Source organism: Neomonachus schauinslandi, chromosome 1 (genome assembly GCF_002201575.2).
Source record: "Neomonachus schauinslandi chromosome 1, ASM220157v2, whole genome shotgun sequence".
Lineage (NCBI taxonomy): Eukaryota > Metazoa > Chordata > Mammalia > Carnivora > Phocidae > Neomonachus > Neomonachus schauinslandi.
In genome coordinates this window covers 185,520,233-185,538,990 of record NC_058403.1, presented here as the reverse complement: position 1 = coordinate 185,538,990, position 18,758 = coordinate 185,520,233, and the positions used below count along the sequence as shown (strand labels likewise).

The following is an 18,758-nucleotide window of genomic DNA, read 5'->3' as shown; positions in this document are numbered from 1 at the left end:
TTCTAAAAGAGATTTTGATGCTCTAATATATATGGAAAATGTATTGTAGCTAATTGAGGAGCAATGGTTGAGGAAGATAGATCACTTTGGAAATTACTTTGGCACTAAATAATTCAAGTTATTTGTCTGAAAAGGTTTGAAGGCACGTGGTATTAGTATTAATAATAAATCTGTGTTTATGCAATGTCATTGCATATAGAGTTGAGAAGCATTATTTTCATAATGATGCTCTGGTTTTAAATCCTGAATTTCCACCTGCAAATCTTGTTAAATTTATGTCAGTATAAAATTTATAGGCTTGATCTTTAATTACACCTTATCTATTGGCTTTTTGCATCCTTTTGTCTATTGATAAATCTCCTGCCCCTACAGGGAGAATAGCCTATCTGTTTTGTTTTGCAAGGAACAGATAGTGATTCTGAAGTCTTCCATCACACCCAACTCCTTGTGATTAGAATTATCTAATTAGGGGCTTTTTGTCACCATTTCTGATAAATGAAGGGAATTGTGAGATGAAGGCCAAAATTACATATATATATGGCTTCTTGCCAAGAAACTGGAAGAAAATTTATCATTTTGTTCTCTGTGGCTCTGATATCAGTTAGGAAGAGGCATAAAGTGGCCTGCTATTTACAGTTCATCAATTTAGAATAACAATGCTGTTAGTCAGGAAATTGGAAGTTATATCCCATCAGTATCTCCAGTTGCAAATGGCAGTGAAGAAATGAAAGTCCTAAAACTTTCCCCATTACTCAGTTAAGAATGGACATAAGTGGTGCAGTCTTTGGAATGGAGCAATTGTTGATATCCTTAACTCTAGTGGACTTAATGAGTCTCCATTTTGCATTTCTGGAATGCATTTGGGAACTGCTTCTATAGGTGGAAGGGCTAAGAGTTCAGCTGCAGGCTTTGGCACCCCTTTTCTGTAAAAAGCCAGACAGTAAATATCTTAGGCTTTGTAGGGTGTGGGGTTTCTCTTGCCACTACTCAACTTTGCCAGTATGTGCAAAGGCGGCCATCGATAATGCTAGATGATCTGGCTAGGTTTCCATAAAAATGTATTTATGAACACTGAAATTTGAATTGTATATAATTTTCATGTGTCAGAAAATATTATATTTCTTTTTCCTCAATCACTTAAAAATAACAGAAACCATCCTTACTTAGGCTATATTAAAACAGGTGGCCGGTTGGATAGGGTACACAGGCTATAGTTTGTCAACCTCTCTCCTAGTTGATTTTTTTTTTTCTGGATGGGATGGGACAGTCATTTGAGGAATCCCCCAGAAGGGTATAGACTGGTTTGGAAGAACTGGTGAAGTCACTTGCTTAAGAGCGAAATGGAGAAAATAAAGCGTAAAAGGAGAAGAAAAGAATGAGACAGGTATCCATTGATGGTACGTAGTCCTCATGCTTTCAACAGTTCTTCCTGAAAATTCTGCAGTATCAGTGGTTGCTTCACACCAGCATGGTGGAAGAGCAATTCTCGTGTCAACAAGACTTGGGGTCCATCAGAGACACTCCTTAGCATTGGGCCAATAGACAAAGACAGGGCAGGAAGGAGTTGTTACCTGTCACTTTTGACGCTTCCGACCTAGGCCTTGAAACCACAGCAGACCAGAGGTCGGCTCTTAGCTGCAGGTACATATACCTCTAGGCATAAATGCTGCTTGAAAAGTGGGGTGGCCAAAAGAAAGGCTCGTTGTTTGTAGAGGGAATTGTTTTTAAATTTAGCTAAAGTGAACCAGGCCATTTCTGAAAGATGGGTTTAATGGTCCAGATTTTAATTTCATGCCTCTAATTCACAGATTTGTCTTAGTTCGTCCTAAGGTAATATTGGTGCTTTGGGGGTATGGTGTGTGAGAGTATGAATTTTGAAATCATATGGGCTGTGGCTCAAATATAAGTTTTATCTTGTAATATCTTTAGGACGTTGGGAGGACATTTAATTCCTTGGAGATTCAGTCTCTCCATCTTTGAGATGGGGATAATTAGCAGCACTTTCCTCATAGAGTTGTTTTGGGGATGAAATGAGATGATATGTGTGAAAAATGTACCATAGGCTCTTGCTTCAAGTATCTAATATTCCTGCTGTTTTAGACACTATTAATACTTTCAGGGCTGTTGATGTTGTTACTGGGATTCTCGGTGGGTAACTGTGATGAACAGTGGGTGGGCACTAGGTTATCCTGAGAGCTACATAAGCTGAATTTTGTCACTTATGATTCATAAGAACTCCCCATTTGGTATTTGGGAATGAGGGTTTAAACAAACTATCCTCAAGTTCAGGGCTTGGCAAATTATACAAACCACTGCTGTTTTTGTGAATAAAGTTTTATTGAAACACAGTCATGCCCATTCCTTTGGCTATTGTCTATGGCTGCTTTTGTGCTGGGGTTGAGTAGTTGCTACAGACTGTTTGACCAAAAAGCCTAGAATATTTTTATCTGGCTCTTTAGAGAATTAAAGGTTTACCAGTTCTTGCTCACATTGAGATCGCTTGGGTTTTTGAGCAGATGTTAGCCTGACTCATAAACAGAACTGTTCAGAGATTTGGAAAATGTCTTTTTTTTTTTTTTTTTCCCCTTCCTTGCATTTTATCTTGAGCTGGAATATCCTCCAAGTCTCCTAGTTAGCATTCAGAGTGAGTTGGGTGATCCTGCTCTTTGGAAAGAACTTGGGAGGAACAAAGATACGAGTGGGGTGGGATGTGCTTCAGGAGATGGATCAGGGGGATGGGTGCTTGTTGGTGGTTCTGGGGCCCCCTGCCCCTTGGTGACTGTGTGTCCTGCTCATTAGGTTGCCTTTTTGTGGGTGGGGTTTGGTGCCTGATGCTGACCCAGTTATCCCACTGGCATCCCCCTCAGTCAGTTGAGGAGAGTTGCAGAAGTTTTCGAGCTGTGGATAGCTTGTATTTAGGACATTGTCATGATAGTAGTTCATTAATATTAGTGTAACTTTTACATTAGGACTAACCATGTTATTTCAACTTGTCTGTATCACTTTGAATAATGCACACATCCTCATTATATTTGAGATGCTAAAATCTTGACTTCTGTAGGCTTATTAGACAATGCCGTTATGAACACCTACAGCTTTAGCACAGAGGACTGTTTATCGAGGAGCCTGGAAATATGTGCTGTGGTCCCATTGGGATCATCTGAAGACTGGTTATCTCTCTGGTTCTTAATTTTGTCTACTGTAAAAAAGGGGGTCATAATATCTGAATTCAATATGAAAGCATCATGCATAAGAGACATGAAGTAGAACATAAATTTAAGGTATTAGTATTGGTAACTCTTAATAATAGCTTTGTAATTTCAAGATTACTTTATGTCTTTGGGTTTATTTTCCTTATTCCAAGACAGGGAAAAAAGGGGAAAGACCTCTTTATACATACATAATTCATACAGAATTATACTGAAAAAAAACCCAATAGATTGAATAAGAGTTTCTCACTGGGAATACTAAAACAATTTTTCTGTTACTTTTACTTGACTAAGACACAGGTATTTTTCGGTGTTACTTGAAGTGATGACAGCTCATGCATTTTGGAATTTGCCCAGAACGTCTGTAATTATTACACAAAAAGTAACAAATGCTAGGTAGGTCATTGTTGCTGGAAAGGGAAATGAGAAACAAATCTGGAGCAAGTTCAAGGGGAAATTGGAGGCATTTTTATAAAGCTATCTGTTTCTTCTCCTCCCCCTCAGAGACTTGGAGAAAAAATACGTCGTGGTTTCTCCTCCCATCCTTTTTTTACTTCCCCCATTTGGTTTTCTGCATTTCGAATAATCAATATCTCATGTTCCTTCCATATAGAAAGATTCTATGAATCAGTATAAGGGGGGACAATTCTCATTGTTGGAGGAATCCAACATTGAGACATGTAATGACCAAAATTCCCTGTAAGAAGTGTCTGGTGTTGTCCTGAGTAGAGGCCAAGCAGGATTATTCTAAGAGTCATTCCAGCTGTGGTCAGGACATTGTAGGAACAGACATCCAAGGTCCCTTTTAATTGTCCCAGGCTTGATGACTTGCTCAGCTGTAAAATGGAGATAAAGAGAAGGACATACCTTGCTGGATGGCTTTGAGGATTAGAGGTAACTTATCTAAGCACCTAGTGGAATTCTTGGCCTCCGCTTTGGAGTGGAATACGTATTACCCATTTGGCTCTTAATTATATGCCACCCCACTACATTATTCATATAAACATCTTGTTTTATAATGCGCGTGTGTGTGTGTTTGTGGTGCATGTAGGTGTTAAGTTTCATTTTCCCCAGCTACATGTCCAGTGCTTGAGGACAAGGATTATGGCTTATAATTCCTTGGGTTTTTTTTTTTTTCCTGCTGTGTGTCACAGTGTTTCATTTTGTGCATATTTAGTGCATATTTTTCAAGTGGGTGAATGGATGTACTGATAAATGAACTCATGTCAGAGTCTTGGCTTGAGAACCCACTCGGGGGATCCTGCCATGAAATTCAGATAAAGCAGTGGGTGATTTACAAAAGGTTTCACCACTGGATCCTTTTAAGTAATCAGCTCCCCTGGTGAACTTAAAATATAATTGAATTCCTAAAATATCATTTCCATGCTTATTTTTAATCTTGTCTATAAAGGGTAAAGCAAAATATATGTGCCTGCAGAAGTCTGCCTTTGTCCTGAGAACAATGGAAGCCACTGTAGAACCTCTGAGTTTGATATTAATATTGAATTATTTGCTCTTCTCCTAATGCCTTCTGTGAAGTTTCTTAAGGGAATGATTTCCCTAGAGACACTGCATTTGCAGTAGAGAGCTTCTGATCCGACGGAACCATATGTTGGGGGAGGAATCAGTCTTGAGATTCATCCTCCCAAGTCCCAGCTCAAAGTTACCTCCATGTTGATGCCTAGCCAGACCCCTCTCTCCCTTCTCAGTCTCCCTTTATTTTTTTTATTATTTCTGTCTTCTCTATAATTCCCTATTACTCTCTTTATTGTTATAAGTAAAAGATATTTATTAATTGAACACACTTATTAATTGCTTACTGTATGCCAGGTGTTGTACTATAATGGGAGGGGTCAGAGAAGCTCCCAGAATTGCTGCTGCCAGATCCCAGCCATTAAAGATGGGCAGGTGTTTGCCAGGACGTGCGGAGGCCTTGAGCCGTGAAATGGTCTGGCAGTGACTGGGGAGCTCAAAGGAGCTTAGTAAGTATAGAGCATATGGCAGGGTGGACAAAGTTGAGGGAATAATGCAGCGTGTTGGACCATGAAGGGTCTTCACAGTATTCTACTAGTGACCTAGAACATCTATCCGAGGGTGATAGGGAGGCATTTCAGGGTTTCATGGTGGAAATGGACCGAGTTGGTTTTATATTTGAATAAGACCTCGGGTTGTAGGGTTAAGGATTGGTCAGCGGGGGAAGAAGGCATGATGAAAAATGATGAAGTTGTGTCATCAGAGATTTGAGAGATAAAAGGAGAGAGTTCATGGGACTTCTTACTATTAGTGTGTGGAAGGGAATGTAAAATAAATAGTCTAGGATGATCCTGGGGATGATTGAAGATGGCACTGCATTTAATTTAAAATAAGTAAAGAAGAGTGGTGGGTTGGTTGTGAAGGTAAACATTTTGGACTTGAACCTATTAAGATAACAGTATAGTGTTTTGTCCATATTTCTTACACTCTTAAACTTTCTCCTTGGACAGAACCTTTGTCTGTAATTACTCTTGGTATTTCCCTGTTCTTTCTTAAATGTTTTGGAATAAGGAGGGCCTCAAGGTAGGGAACACTTTGTAGAACAAACTGTTTCTTCCTATAGGTACTCTTTTTTTTCTTTTACACATGATCTGTGATTACAGGGATAGATAGGGTGAGAAAAAACACATATGGTCACACACTAATCAGGACTTTATGTATAAAAGAGAAAAATGTGTTGCCATATGCTTAAGATACCTTGAGCATTTTTCAATACTTGGCTGGGTTTGGCTTCGCCCCGCCCCCACCTGTTTGAAAGAAATTGTTCTCATATCTTAGAGATGCCTTCTTTTTCTTTTTTTCTTTTTTTTTTTAAACTTTCTTCTGATCTTTGCCACCTGAGTTCTGAAGTTTTTTGGCATCTTCTGTCTGAAGATGGTTTCACAAGTGTTTGCAAAAGTTAATGGATGCTATTGTATGCTATGAGAGGGCATCAGTAAATTCCTTAGGGTCCTCGCGACCCTTGGAAAAGCATCTTAGGAAGATGAAGTATTGTTCAATGCTGAATTGGTATCAAGTAACATAGATCTGTGATGACCGTTTCAATTGTTGCTCTGATGGGCCATTTCAAATGCGGCTAACGGGAAGCCTGAGAGTTTGGGTTTTAAATGGACTCTGAAGGTAGCGGGTTGGTGGAGTCTTTTGGGAGGGCTCTACGGCAATATCTGTGAAAATGTTAAATATTGATAGTCTTTGATCCAGCACTTCTGTTTTTGGGACTTTGTCTTTTAGAAACACTTGTGCACATCCCCAGCATGACATTGTGTTTAACAGCCTGAGTCACCGTAAGTAGGGAGTTGGGGGAATTGTAGTGTGTCCTTATAATGAAATTCATACTCCACATCCACCAAAATGAGATAGGTATACGATACATTAAAATAATGTGGTGAGGGGCGCCTGGGTGGCTTAGTCGTTAAGCGTCTGCCTTCGGCTTCGGTCATGGTCCCGGGGTCCTGGGATCGAGTCCCACATTGGGCTCCCTGCTCGGCGGGAAGCCTGCTTCTCCCTCTCCCGCTCCCGCTGCTTGTGTTCCTGCTCTCGCTATCTCTGTCTCTGTCAAATAAATAAATAAAATCTTAAAAAAACAAAAACAAAAACTAAGTTCTTTTCTGGGGCGCCTGGGTGGCTCAGATGGTTAAGCGTCTGCCTTCGGCTCAGGTCATGGTCCCAGGGTCCTGGGATCGAGCCCCGCATCAGGTTCCCTGCTCTGTGGGAAGCTTGCCTCTCCCTCTCCCACTCCCCCCGCTTGTGTTCCCTCTCTCGCTGTGTCTCTCTCTCTTTCAAATAAATAAATAAATAAAATCTTTAAAATCAAATAAAATAATGTGGTGAATAGGGTCCTATTAATGAATAGAGCTGAGAGGTCTGGAGACTATATGCAGATGTTAATTGTGATTATTATTGAGAAATGAGGGATTCTGCCTCTTTTACATTTGTATCTATAATACTTTAATATCTTACAGAATTGTATCTAGAACATCTAAATTTCTTATACCAGTGCATTCATAATATTTCCTAAAGTAACCTTTTATTTCAGAATAGATGGCTGGATTGTATTAAATTTAGGCAGTTTTCTTTGAAGCAGTTTTGAGGAGAGAGGAAGAAAGGAAAAACTAAAAGGAAAGCCAGAAGGGAAGCAAAAGTCCTTTTGTCTTTTTAATTGGCTGTATCCAAATTTTTTAGGTGAAACATTTCCCTGGCATTTCAAATTTTAAAAAGTGCTGATACAAACCATGCAGAAATTAATGAACTGATATTGACTCAGTTTGAAAATGGACATCAAGATTTATTGAACAAAGCAGTAAATATTGACCCAGGCAGAGATAAGGTCAATATTTGCTTTGTTACAACATAAATCTCAATATTCAATAATCTATAAATTTACTGTCCATAGAAGGCATCCAGAGTTATCTATAAGTATAATTTTTTCATATCTGTGATGGATCAAAGTCAAATATCTTTTTTCCTGGTTTCAAATTTGAAAGGATGATGTTCTCTCCTTTGAAACTAGCTTGTTGGGGGCAGGGGTGGGGGGGAGTGTGGGTTAGTGGAAGGACATTATTTATTTTTTAAAGATTTTTATTCATTTATTTGACAGAGAGAGACACAGAGAGGGAGCACAAGCAGGGGGAGTGGGAGAGAGAGAAACAGGCTCCCCGCGGAGCAGGGAGCCCAATGCATGTTCTTGATTCCAGGACCCTGGGATCATGACCTGAGCCGAAGGCAGACGCTTAAGGACTGAGCCACCCAGGCTCATGCCCCTGGACAGACATTATCATTTTAAAATTTCAAAGGGAAGATATACCTAGCCTTATACATGCCTTAAAAACATTGGAAAGCAATTATCTGAATGTGCTCTGTGATTTACTTAAAGGCTACTCATCTTTTTTCTAACCTGACACTATGTACTCATTTATTATATCTGATTTGGTTCATAAAACCCACTACCTTGACTCTATAAAACAGGGAAATATTCTGTCTTTGCCTTTGGATATTGTTAAGCAATGTTACATGGAATTTTTTTGGCAAATAAAATGTCATTGATATATATCATGATGAGTAACATGTCACTGGCCTTCCCCGGGTTGAAATTATTAAGTTGAACTGCACTCCTATTCTTTATCCTGTTGTCTATTCTCTTGCTGGGGTGGGCCTGGTGGCAATATAAAAGGAGAGCTGTCTTGTGGATTGTGAACTTTTATTACTGCCCATATATAGCTGGTATGAATGTCTAATATGTACTTAAAGACTGGATTTTCTCCCTGTTTATTTAAATGCAGAAGGGAACTCAGCCCACAAGGTCAAGTGTAATTAATCTTGTACCTGAGCAGAAGTCTTACATAGTCCAGTTGTGGTCAGTCCACCTTGAGTGTTCTTCCAGTCTGATGACACTGTGAAGTGATGTTAGCCTTCAGTGGTTTGTTAAGTGATCCTGAAATTAATCTCACCTCCACCTTTCAGCTGGTAATCTCCCGTGACCTTACTTAAAATCAACAGCATTAAGGGTAGTGAATCTTCTTGGTTGTCTTTCTTGCTATTAAAATTTAACCTGTCTTCTGTTTCATTTACGGTAACCCCATTTTCTATCATGTGACTAAGACTTTGTTTAGTGGTAACGTATATAACATAGAACCTTGCCTTCTTGAGAAATACTTTGTAGTAGTAACGTTAGGAATACTTACTTTTCGTTAAGAATACTGTAGTGTATAATAAATAATGTTTTTCCTGATTGGAGTATTGAATGTGATTTTATGTCATATGAGAAAGAACCTGACTTTTAACATAATAAAGGCATTTCTTCTTGAGTTGTTTATCAAGGAGAAACTCACAGCATGGAGCTAATAGGTCTTTAATACTTCAGTCACTTGCCAGTATCTCTTTTTAACAGAGACAGGTCTTGCCCTGAGCCTTTAGCTGGGAGAGTATTTTAGAATTTGATCTTGTGGCTTTTATTATTTTCTGGTACCCTTCCTATCTGGCAGGCCATGCTAGTTTTCCATTCTGGTTTGTTAAATTTCCTGTTAATTATGTATTTAAGGTTTTATAAAAAGTGAGCCAGTTTAAAGAAAGAATTAAACTTAGTATTTGTACAATTGGTGTTCCAATATGTCAAAATAAATCGTCTTCTCTAGGAGATACTGTTACTATCACAGAAGAATTGAAAGCCTCTTATTGTGTGCTATACAATCAAACTTTATCTGGGATGTGAAAAATCACAAAGGGGAAAGAGTTTCCATGAAGTGGCTTAAAAATTAAGGAAGATATTTAGTGGCCCACTTTATAAAGTATGGCTCGCTGTATGTCCTGGTTCTAGTGCAGCCATATAAATTATTACAAATCTTAAAATACACAGTGGGCGAAACCCCCAGAATTTCCCCTCCCTCACTTCATGGCCACTCCTCCCATTTTGAGACCTTCCCAGAATCAAATAGTGGACCTATCCTCCACCATCATTGTTACTGGATATTGCCTCTGATTCGTTAAATATTTTAAATAGATGGAATTTCAGAGTGAAAGGGTGGAGTGTGGTGGGGTATGTTTTATGCTCTTCAGCCCACTTAGTGAATTCAGTTAACCTTGACATCTTCCCTGGGCTTGGGAAGCCACCTGATCCAGTTTTCCTGTTTATGTAGATCCACATTCTCCCAGTTGGATGGCCCATTTTCTAGGAGGAAAATAAGCTCCTTCTAGAAGCTGCATGAAAACTTCCTATTCCCAAAGGTAACATTTAGTAGCTCTGCCCCAATTATTATTGGCCTCTTTCCCCCTTGGAACCCATTTTTCTCTGTCCCACCCTTACCCTAGTTCCAAGGGTTAGGACAGTGTTCTTCCTTCTAGCAGGCGTGCATGTCATTAGTACCCTTGGTATTGATTGGTTGCTGAGAAATTTTAGCAGGAAAATGAAGTATGAGCTTCTTCTAGGCTGTTTGAGTAGTATCTGCAAAGACGAGAGGGGCCGTTCTAGCGTGTTTTGGCTCCTGGGACTCACTGTGATAATGGAGGTATTTTCTCCTCACTTTTGTGAAGTACATAGTCTGCACTCTCCTCTTGGGGAATGATTTTGACACTTTTTGAAGGTCCTGTGGCTTTTACATTCTTACACCACCTCTTAATGAGCTATCTTATAACATCCTTTTCCTGTAAAGATTGCCCTTACTCTCACCATCCACTAGAGTGCGAAAAGGAAGTTTCAACACTCATGGCCAATTGGACCACATACCTGCTGTGCCAGAAAGAACTGGTCAAGATTTGCTTTCCTTCGTCTTATGAGCCCTCCTGGCTGCTGGCAGTATTACCAGGATTTTTTCTCCCATATTCACACAGAAGTCATTTCCGGGAGCATGTCTGCCTATAAGGATTTGTTTTTGCATCCTTGACTGTGTTTTAGCCTCTGGAAAAGACCTCCTGCCTCTCTAGCCTAAATAATAAAGCAATTTATGATCTAACATAGCCCTCTATAGGCAGGCAGGGCACCTCTAGACAATATCTTTGAACTCTGCCATCTTTATTTATTTATTTATTTTTAAAAAGATTTTATTTATTTGAGAGAGAGAGCACAAGAGAGGGGAGCGGGAGAGGGAGAAGCAGACTCCCTGCTGAGCAGGGAGCCCGATGCAGGACTCCAGGACCATGACCTGAGCCGAAGGCAGCTGCCTAACCAACTGAGCCACCCAGGCGCCCTGAACTCTGCCATCTTTAAAGTATACTCCATGTTATTTTACCATCCGTGGGCTTGTTCCTTAGAGTCACTTTCCTCAGGTCTTTTTTTTTTTTTTTTTTTTTTTTAAAGATTTTATTTATTTATTTGAGAGAGAGAGAATGAGAGAGAGCAAGCACATGAGAGGGGGGAGGGTCAGAGGGAGAGGCAGACTCCCCGCCGAGCATGGAGCCCGACGTGGGACTCGATTCCTCAGGTCTTTAATACAGCTTCAGCAGCCCCAGAAGTCACAGCTGAGTCACGAGGTCTGGAGAAAGAAGAGAAAGTACCCCCTTATTGCGTCTCTATTTCAGCGCAAGTGAAATGTTCTTCAGGCACCCCACCCCTGGCCAATCAACCCTTCTCTCTCATTGGGCAGAACTGGATCACATGTTCATACTTAATCCAATCACTGGCGAGAGATATGAACAAGGTTGACTTAGACCCATCAGGATTTACCCAAGCCTGGTAGAGGGAATGGCTGTGGGATGAGTAGCCCGTGATGCCTGCTACCTTCGTGATCTTTTCCAGATCTCAGAAGCGAAGCAACTGTGTGGTGCCAAGTAAGGGAAGAAGTTACAGGAAAGAAATTTATTTACTTTTAAAGTGAAAATATGATTTTAGAAGCCTGACATGGTTGCACATAAGATAATAAAGTTTCCCGAATTTCGGGTGCTTTGCAATGTTAAAGGTTGCACTCTCCAGTTCTGTCACCACTGGCCATACATGGCTATTTACATTTAAATTAATTAAAGTTAGATAAAAATGTCACTAGCCAGACTTCCAAGTTCTCAGTAGGCAAAGTGGCTAATGACTATCTGGTCATCCAGCATAGATATAGAACTTTTCCATTCTTACAGAAAGCTCTATTGGAGAGTGCTGTTCAGAGGATTTAGGTATTATAGAGAAGCCAGCAGGTACATTTATTGAGTACAGACTGTCTCAGGCATTGGGCATATTGCTGCTCTGTCTTAATTGATGTTCAGACCAGCCCTCTGAGATAATGCCATTTTTTGCAGGAAGGCAAAACTTGGTTGGGAAGTGGCTTCCTAGGGAGCAAGTTGGAGACCTCTCCTGAGCAGTGAGACCTGTCGGTCTGTGCACACCCTTCCTCCCACCCACCCCTCCCCCGCCACTGAACTACGTTTGGAAGTGGGACAACCTGATACTTGCAAACATTGTCTTAAATGCAAAGCATTAGGTGTAGATGTTGATGTAAGATCTTCCTGAAAAACTTGCTACACTCTCAAGTGTCTAAGCTTCTCAAATCCAGAAAGGCCCCATGTAGGCCCCCCTTCCCTTTGGTGGTCTTGGGGAACTGTGCTGTTTTAGGACTTAAGCATGATTTAAAATTTTAAAAAAATATTTATTTATTTGACAGAGAGAGAGAGAGCACAAGTAGGGGGAACAGCAGACAGAGGGAGAGGGAGAAGCAGGCTCCCCTCCGAGTGGGGGGGAGTGGGGCTCGATCCCAGGACTCTGGGATCATGACCTGATCCAAAGACACGCTTAACGACTGAGCCACCCAGGTGCCCCAGGACCTAACCGTTATTTTTGGCTAAAGAAATCAGGGACTTTTGGTGAGTGAGGTGTGTGTGTGTCTTCCTCCCTCAAGTTTTCAATTCATTGAGTCGTTCACTGAAAGAGTATTTATCAAACACTGGCCAGGAGGCAGCTGAGTTCTAGGCACCCGGGCTCCAACAGAGAACAAAATAAACAAAATGCCATTCCTACCTGGAGAGGCTGACAAGGAAGCATACACAAAATAATATGTAATCTCATCAAATAATGCTATAAAAAAGCAAAGCAAGGCCATTGAGAGTGATGAAAGGCGGAGAGGTACTATTTCAAAAGGAGAAGCCAGAGAAGGCTTCTCCGACGAGGTGATATTTGAGGAGAGACCTGAATATAATGAGGGACGGAGCCCTGTAGACCTGTGGGGCAGGCATTCCAGGCGAGACAAGGAAAGGAGACCGTGGAACCCAAAAAGGTTCAATGTGGGACCAAAAATCACTCTGCTAATTTCAGTTGGGCCTTGTTCTAGAATCTTGATCAGCCCAGGTTGCTGTACAATATCTTACAGGCTCCACAACAAAGAATAACCTGGCCCCAAATGTCAATAGTGTCAAGGTTGAGAAACCCTGGGCGAGGGGCTTCCCAGAGCTCATTGCATTTACAAAGTCTGTCGCCATGATGTGAGGAGAATTCCACCTTTCTAGTTAGCTATTGATCCACATGCTCAAATGTGGACAATTACGCCAGGTTTCTGTGGCAAGAAGAACGCAACAGGCCGAGTCATGACGGCTGGCGAAGGCCTTACAGAATCCAGTGAGCGGCCTGGTGTTCGATCCTCCTTGGCAACTGGAAAGGAGAAATGGAAAGCTTGGCAGGTTGATCGTTCTAGGAGTCTATGCATGAAGTCGTAAAGGGGTGAATCACAACACTGGTCGTGGTGAAAAGCCCACCTCTCATGTCACGTGAAGGCAATGAATGATGGCCGCACTGCAGTCAAGAGGTGGTGAGATTGCTTTTATTATTATTGTGTTATTTTTGAGGTCCCTGGTGACTACTCCATGTGTCAACCCTTTGATCTTAAGAGGCTGCTATGAAATAAGATGGCTTAGGATTGCTAACCATTGAAGGAGCCTCCAGAATCGCTGATCAAGCCACTGCAGGGCCATGAGAAAATTTATAGTTACCCCGTGTGAAACTTGACAAGTCCCTTCATAGCTGGGCAGAGCATAGCACACATTCTTAAGAGATCACTTTTAACAAAGGGAGTGGAAGGGAAAATAGAGCTCTGAATGATGACTGGCAGGTCATCATGATCCAACATTTTGTCAAGTGTCAGCAGCTTAATATGGGATACGAGTTATAATAATGTTATAATAACGGCCATGGAGTCCTCATCTTCTGTGAGTGGATTAAACAAATCACATCATGTGGGGGCCTATAAATGTGGGTATATTTATCTAGACAAGTCATGGTGTCCTAGACTTTCTACAGAGCAGATGGCTGTTATGTGCTTTGTCCCAAGCCCTCTTGGACATGTTTAGATATTAAAGACAGATTTATATGGTCGCTGACCGCAGGAGCACAAAGTTTTTTCTCCTTTCTCTTTCAGAAATGAATGGTTAATGTTGGTGACACTGAAGGTTAAATATACCAAGATCTAATATATTTGTCCTGATACTGTTATGGTAGGTCTGTGGAGAGTTTGAAAAGCTGTGGGATCACTATAATGTCAGGCTGGCCCAGAAATATTCTTTTCTTTATATATACACATTTTTTTTTTTTTAAGATTTATTTTAGAGAGAGAGAGAGCACGAGAGCCCGTGTGCTCGGAGGGGAGGGAGGGGGAGAGGGAGACAAAATCTCAAGCAGACTCCCTGCTGAGCTCAGAGCCCAATGCAGGGCCCATCTCAATGACCCTGAGATCATGACCTGTGCTGAAATCAAGAGTTCGACGCTTAATCCTAGCTTATCCGACTAAGCCAGCGAGGCGCCCCAAAATATTCTTTCTTTAAATTGGAATGATAACACCTTATGCAAATACTGACACATCCATTTAGATTATGTTTGGACATGTGTTGTTCTTAGTCCCCACAGTCTGAAGCTCAAGTCCAGAAGCCTGTTGATGGTGAAGGTAATGTGAGAAGCACTTGTCTGCCCAAAGAAATTTTGGAATTATTTTAGCTTCTTTTGCCCACCTTGGATTTTTTCTCACATCCCTGACTAATTCCAAAGGACTTTCCTCAGTCATTGATGTTGACAAGAGACTTTATTTTTGGAGTGTTTTTTTCTTTTAATTTTTTTCTCTTAGATTTTGAGTCTAACATTTCTGATTGATCCCACATTTTCTGGGTCCCCATCTGCATATGAAAAGGAATGGGTTTGGGATTTTTAAATCCAGTGAAAATACAAACTGTGTTATAAAAAGGAAAGTATGTTCCTATCACAAATGTATTATCTAACACCATTATTATATTAAAATATAGTTTCCTAATTAAAAATTTTGGATATAAAACAGCTACTCATTTTTAAAATATGTGACTTAGAATAATTACCACGTTTCCCCCACACACACACACTCCATTTTTTTAATAAGTATTTTTTAGTGGTAAGAATGCTACAGTATGTTCTTTTACTCTCTTTTCTGGTGGCTTATTCAAATACATAATAATTTCACTGTAGTAAATAATTTGTCCTAATTTTCTTCAGGTAGACAACCCAAAATGTATAGATTCTCATTTAAGTAATTTGTCTAAAGGTTGCTTCACTGAGCACTGCCCTTTGCAGGATGTATTTTAAAGGATAGTAAGAGCATTTAAAGTATTCTTTCATATTAATTGCCTGGCATTTAGGTGGCTTCAGTTACTTTAATAAATTAGGTACAGCTATAATATAAAAAGTGGAAAATACAGACTTGCAGGGTTCAAAGACACTTTAGTGGGTTGTTGAATGCTTAAAATACAAGTTCCATACAAGTTCAGATGAATATTTGATGTTTGATTTTGAGCTCCCATTACAGAACAGAATAGATTTATGCATTGGGAGGACAGGAAATATAATAATTAGACATATATTAATTGATTTCAGATTTTTGTCTGTGAAATACTAGTCATAAATATGGTTATTAGAATCCATGTTTATGGTCTTGGAATTTGATTCAGAGAGTGAGTTATTCATCAAAAAAGACACTAGTCCTACCATTTATCACAACGAATCCTGAATTTATATCTCTGTAACTCACAGGTGTGATATATGCCTTTTATTGGTAGGAACGTTTACTACAGGAATTAATTTTAGACATTGGGAGGCTTTTATAGCCATTTTAACTGTTACTTAAAGATTTAAACAATTTTACTGATTTCTTGGCTTTAGCCTCTCGGAGTAGAATTTTTGCGAGCAAAAAGATTATCATTAGAACAGAATTGTTGGAGTATCTCTGTGTTTACCTTAGTACTGAGTCTCAGGATAAGAAGTCTTGTCAAGGGGCTAATAAGTAGAGGTGGTTGCTCAGCGTTGTTCCAAAGTCTTTGCCTGGAACATGAAATCAGTGGGCTGTTAAAAGACTTTCTATGGCAGGATGGTCCTGTGGCCAAGGAAGATGGGGAATTCCTGGGGGAAACACAGCAATGTTGGTTTCTTTATTGCACGACTTACCAGAAACTTTAATATCCTACTCTTGGACACTTGACCTTCACTGTGCACTCAGAGGAGACGGAAAGGGTGTGTGGGGGCAGAGTGTCGGTAGGTTAGGTAGGAGATTGGTTCTCGGGAGCTGGATTTGTGTCTTCTGCCATCATTATTTCCTAAGAGCTTTGAAAGGGCCATGCTGGTACTCTAGAGTATGGTTACAGAGAGATTTCAGTTGAAGAGGTTGAGTTTCACATGATTCACACATCCACTATGAAGTGCAGAGATATATATGCTCGTTTTAAAGGAAAAGCCATGCCCATGTACATCAGAAATATTTTCCACTTTCTTCCTTACTTGGTGGAAATGGAACATTTGTTTATAAGAGAATTCCTTGGGGGACAAAATGCCATTTAGTTGAGTGTGATAAAAATATGCATTGAAGTCACTATAAATGAAAATATTTACAAGAAACGACTACATTTAAATTTACGGACATGCATTTTGTATAATACCTTCTTTAAGAGGGTGATGATGTATGGGTTTGTGGGATGGTTTTATTTTATATTGAATTTGGGAATAATAGAATTGTCACCAACAAATGGGTAGATGAAAGGAATAAACCCCCTAAGAAGGGAATTTGCAATAACATGGAATTAAAGATTATTGTCAAACCAGACTACACATAATTGGTTCTTAGCAGTGAAGATGCCTGGGAAGATTAAGTTTGGATATTAAATTTTAGGAAGGAAGAAGGATAGATAGTATGGAGAGAGAGATGAAAAGAAGTGGCGTTGGCAAGTATGGAGAGAAAGAAGGGGGCCTTGATTCTCTCATTGTCCTTTTGTTTTTCTTGAGTGTGAAAACTGGCACATTCCCCAATCAGGAACTCGAAACATGTTTCCACATATTGCCACATGTCCCTTGGGGTGCAGGCAGAGCAAAATCACTCTTGGTTGAGAGTTGCTGCTATAGGAGCATGGAAGACATGATAACAATGGGTACTAATAGTGTGCAGTAGTGTAGATTATTAGATGGTAAAGTTGGCCATGATGCTTGACCTGACAAATTTATTTAGGTAACTATCAAAGATTCCTTATTACAAGTGGGCGATTTTAACTATTTCTTCCTATTTGTTAGAACAAATGTGGTGGGCATGGATTTTATTTCCTCTTGATTTGTGCTATGTCAGCCCTGGAGAGCATGGATGAAGTTGATTGTAATTCAGATTGAAGATGAAGAACAGTAAGGAGTTGCCTTGTTAATGGGATGTATATTTGCCTCCGATTTGTACAATTTATTGTTTAAGATTAATATTTAGGGATGAATGATTTGTGTGTTTTTAGATATTGTCTACCTTAGCAGGATTATAGCTCTAGCACTTCATCCCACATTTGCATGTCTGAGGAATTAAAGATGCTGCCTGAATTAAGTCAAAACAGTAGACAAGGTCATAATGTTAATTATCTGAATAAGTCAGCCTGCAGAATATATATACACACATACAGATATACCATATTAATATATATATGTATTATTAATATAGATACACACACGTACAGACATACCATATACATATGTATATATATATGTCTGGGGGTGGGGAGGATTAATTCTTTGAATGATCTTCTTAACTTTGCATACACTACCCCCCAACATTTAATCTTGTTTCATTCAGATCATCTCTAATTTCTATGGAAATGGCTTCATAAAGCATTTAAAATGAGCTGTGATTTGAGATCTTCTTTTAAAAAATGGAAATTGCATTTATCCGGGTTAGAATTTTATCTAGAATTATAGCTTAATAACTCATAATGTTATTTTCAATTTCATATTTTAATGCAATTAAAAGTTGGCTTTTAAATTTCAGAGCAGCAAGCAAGCTTTTTAAACTTTTCTTTCGCCTGCCAAGGAATGGTTTTTTCCCCTTGGCATGGATGATGAAGGTGCCCTTTGTCACACCTCCTTTCACCTTCTACCCTTGTGTCCTGGGCTTTTAAATTCTGTTTGGCAGACTTTTCCCGCCTCCCTCTTTACCTCCCACCGGACCTACAGAAGTTATCCGTACCTCTGGCTCTTGTTTCTGTCCTGGGACAGCTGAATTTCCCATTTGCCATGGCCTCCTTTATTTCTCCAACTTTCTGTGTTTCATGTTTGGGGAGGCTGGTGAGGTGGAGGGAGTCCCGTTCAATGAAAGGAAAGTGGACTCTTATCTCTTGTACGCTGTACAAGAGACTTAAAAAAAATCAGAACAAAGAGAAGATAAGAGGCATTATGATGAAACTTTGACACTTGATCATAATGAAACTTTTAGTTCTCATAATGTTGAGTGGAGGCTGGAAAATCTGCCAACTCTGTGTTCAAGCTCAAGTTTGCTCTCACATCTAAGAGGGGAGAAAAAAGGGGTTGTGGAAACTTGAGCACTTTATCTTTTTTTTTTTTCTTAAACTTTTTACGTAAGTTGAAAGGCATATTAATCTCATATTCTGGTGGTTTCATTGGGACCATATAAGCTGTCCTTTATGTGTGACTTCTATGTGTTAACTCACATTTAAAGATCATGAGGATGCTGAGGGTTATTACTCTAATCCTTTGGCTTCTCTTGTAACTTATTTTGTTTTGCCGTTTAATTATCATGGAGATGAGATATAAATCCAATACCAAAAATAATTATTGGACCT

The 18,758-nt window shown here is 39.7% G+C and overlaps 1 protein-coding gene across 2 annotated transcripts in view; it reads left to right on the top strand.

Annotated features, from left to right (window-relative positions):
• The window catches only part of PTPRG (protein tyrosine phosphatase receptor type G), a 701,884-nt gene that overhangs the window by 186,222 nt on the left and 496,904 nt on the right, over positions 1-18,758 (top strand). The gene's annotated exons all lie outside the window — the stretch shown is intronic.